At 42.3% G+C, this 2751-nt stretch overlaps 1 pseudogene; it reads left to right on the forward strand.

The window, feature by feature from the left end:
• Nucleotides 1-572: 572 nt before the first annotated feature.
• On the forward strand, nt 573-1326 carry LOC143643624 (non-structural maintenance of chromosomes element 1 homolog pseudogene; annotated as a pseudogene).
• The last annotated feature ends 1425 nt before the right edge of the window (nt 1327-2751 follow it).

Below are 2751 nucleotides of genomic sequence, written 5' to 3' on the forward strand. Positions count from 1 at the left end.
CTCGGGGTGGTGGAGTGGGGATGGGGACTCTAAATCCTGGAGGGGAAGGTATATAATAATAATATTATATATACATGCTATATGTTGTTTGGAATTCTTCTGCAAGGAAAATTTGTGTCTTCTCCTTCCTCCTACTGATTTTTTTTTTTTTCGCACGGGCAGGCACTGGAAATTGAACCCTGGTCTCTGGCATGGCAGTCGAGAACTCTGCCTGCTGAGCCACTGTGGCCCACCCCCTCCTACTGATTTTTAAAATTAATTTGAAATCAATATTATATATGTATTTAGTTTAAAAGTAGTTATATAGGCCTCATAACAACAACAAAGAATTCAGAAGTCTCAGGGAAAGACTCTGATGGTCTTAGTTGGCTCATGTGCCCATCCAGATCAATCTCCAGAACAAGGAAGCAAGGTCACATTAGAAGATGGCAGCTCCCATTCAGACAGAATGTTAAAACTGCTTTGGGCATTTTGGCCATAACTGCTAACACAGTCTGGGCTATGCTTAGGGGTCATGGAGAAAACTGGGCTTCAGCTAAATTTATCCAGTGCCATAGATCTTTATTTCATGTATGTAATACAGTACAAGAATAATGAGCTTCATGACTGATGCCTGTCAGTGATTCCTCCAGTTGGTAATGACTCATGGAATGTTAGAAGAATGGGATGTTAAAAGTTGCAGAAGCATTGCTATAAGGTCAGTGACCACAATACTACCGTAGAGAAGTTGGAGGACCTCGCAAACAATATTAACAGCATCTTGGAGTCCTTGTGTATTGAGATAAAGAATGGACTCAGAAGCTGATGAGAGACCCATCTGTGCCTGGTGAATCTTGCAGAGAATGAACTGGATCTGTTTAGAAAGGCTTTGGAACTCATCATTCACTCAGAAATGGATTTTGCATCTTCTACAAACATTTTTAACCTGGTTGATTAATTGAAAAGCAAGACATTGAAGACAGAAGCTGAGGATGGCTTACAGAAATTTGTACAAAACAAATGGCTGATTAAGAAAGAAAAGGGAATTCACCCTGCATGGCAGGGCCATGCTGGAGATAGAACAGTACATCCAGGAGACCTATCCTAAGGCCTGGAAAATCTGCAATATCTGCCATAGACTCCTCTTCAGGGTCAAAGCTATGAAATCTGTAGGATTTGAATGCACTTCCTGTGCATGGCCATATACTTCCAGTCTAGTTCTGAACTGTGCTACTCTCACTTTAACAACTACTGGCCCCATGAGATACCAGGAGACTTTTATCCTCAAGAGAGGGAGACTAGTACCTCAGATCCAACAAAAAGTCCTCACAATCTAGGCAGCACTAGCTGGTACACTGCCAAATTGTTCACTGCCTTTGAGTAGAAGGACTGATACAGCCCTGTCTGCAAGAGAGGGAATCAGTATTTCCTTGAACCTAGATTATTTCCTTATTCTTTATGTTCTCTTATCAAACATTTGGAATAAAACTCAATGGAGAAAAAAAGTGCTTTGGTGTAATACTTGCCCTTTTTCTCAGGGTATACTTTGTTCCCTTCTTCTGCTAAGTGATGTCTCATTTAGTCTTCAGATCTCAGCTGAATCATCACTTCACCACAGACATTTTCCCTGTCTTCCCTGATCCATTTTATGGAATCTCATAGTGCCTGGGAGTTATCATCATCACGGTTGCAAGTTTACAACCCTTCAAAAACAGTAAGTCTGGTTTGCTCCCCATTGTAGTACATATATGCTGCGCCTGCACATGGATGATGTTCAATCAAAAGTATTTGTTAAGTGAATGACTAACATGAAGACCTTGCTGTTCCAGAATAAGGAAAGTTAGTGAGATAAAAGAATCAAGGACCACTACTCAGTGAGTGTAGTAAGAAAAGAAAGAGAGTATAGGTAATGGGGAGCTAGGAAGAGGTGTAGGAAAGGGTTGAGAGAGAGCTGTTTAGAAGAAAGCAAAAGGAGCATGTTCAACACCATGGATAAAGAGCTAATGGGAAGGCAGTGGCTAGTGGAGTGAGGTCCCAGAAAAGAGGAGGGACTGAAGAAATAACCATGTTTATAAGGAGAGATTGGTCTTTAAGAGGAGTCAGGATTTTGTGGAAAATGGGACACAAGGTAGACAATATGTAAGGGATCTTGAGGGCAGTGATAAAGGAGTGGAGGCACTGCTAAGAGGAAAGGTTGACTGGTGGCCTTATAAAGAACCAAAGTCTTGGTGCTTTTGGTAGAGAGCGTAGAAGATAGGCACACTTATACCAAAGTCTTTGATAATGAAGGATGGTGACCAGGAGGTCATTTCATAACAATGTTGAGGCGGGGAAAGGGTTATCTAACAAGATAGCATGATTCTCAAAGGAGAGGATGTTGGTGAATTCAAGAAAAGAGCTGCCATCTCCCAGCCCTCACCTATCCTCCTCCTTTTCCCGTTGTGCTTGTTTGTGTACAGGTGTTTTTTATGTTTCCACTTTTGTTTGTTTGCCTGCAAGTGTTATGTTTTCCTTTGTGCTTGTTGGCAGGTATGTATGGGGTATGTTTTTGTTTCACAAGGGTCTACAGGCAGCTGGGGGAGTCGCTAAATCTTCATCAGCCCTAGCTGCCTGCCAGGGCCCAAAGGTTTCTCATTGGCAGAGTCGCCCTCCCCTCTGGAGTGTATAAAACTCAGCTCTCAATCAGTGTAGGTGAATCTTATCTGTGATGCAAAGAGAGGCACACAGAGCTGCCATCCATCAACCCTGACCGAACCGGACAAGATGGGATCT

This window comes from Tamandua tetradactyla, chromosome 8 (assembly GCF_023851605.1).
Source record: "Tamandua tetradactyla isolate mTamTet1 chromosome 8, mTamTet1.pri, whole genome shotgun sequence".
NCBI classification, from domain to species: Eukaryota; Metazoa; Chordata; class Mammalia; order Pilosa; family Myrmecophagidae; genus Tamandua; species Tamandua tetradactyla.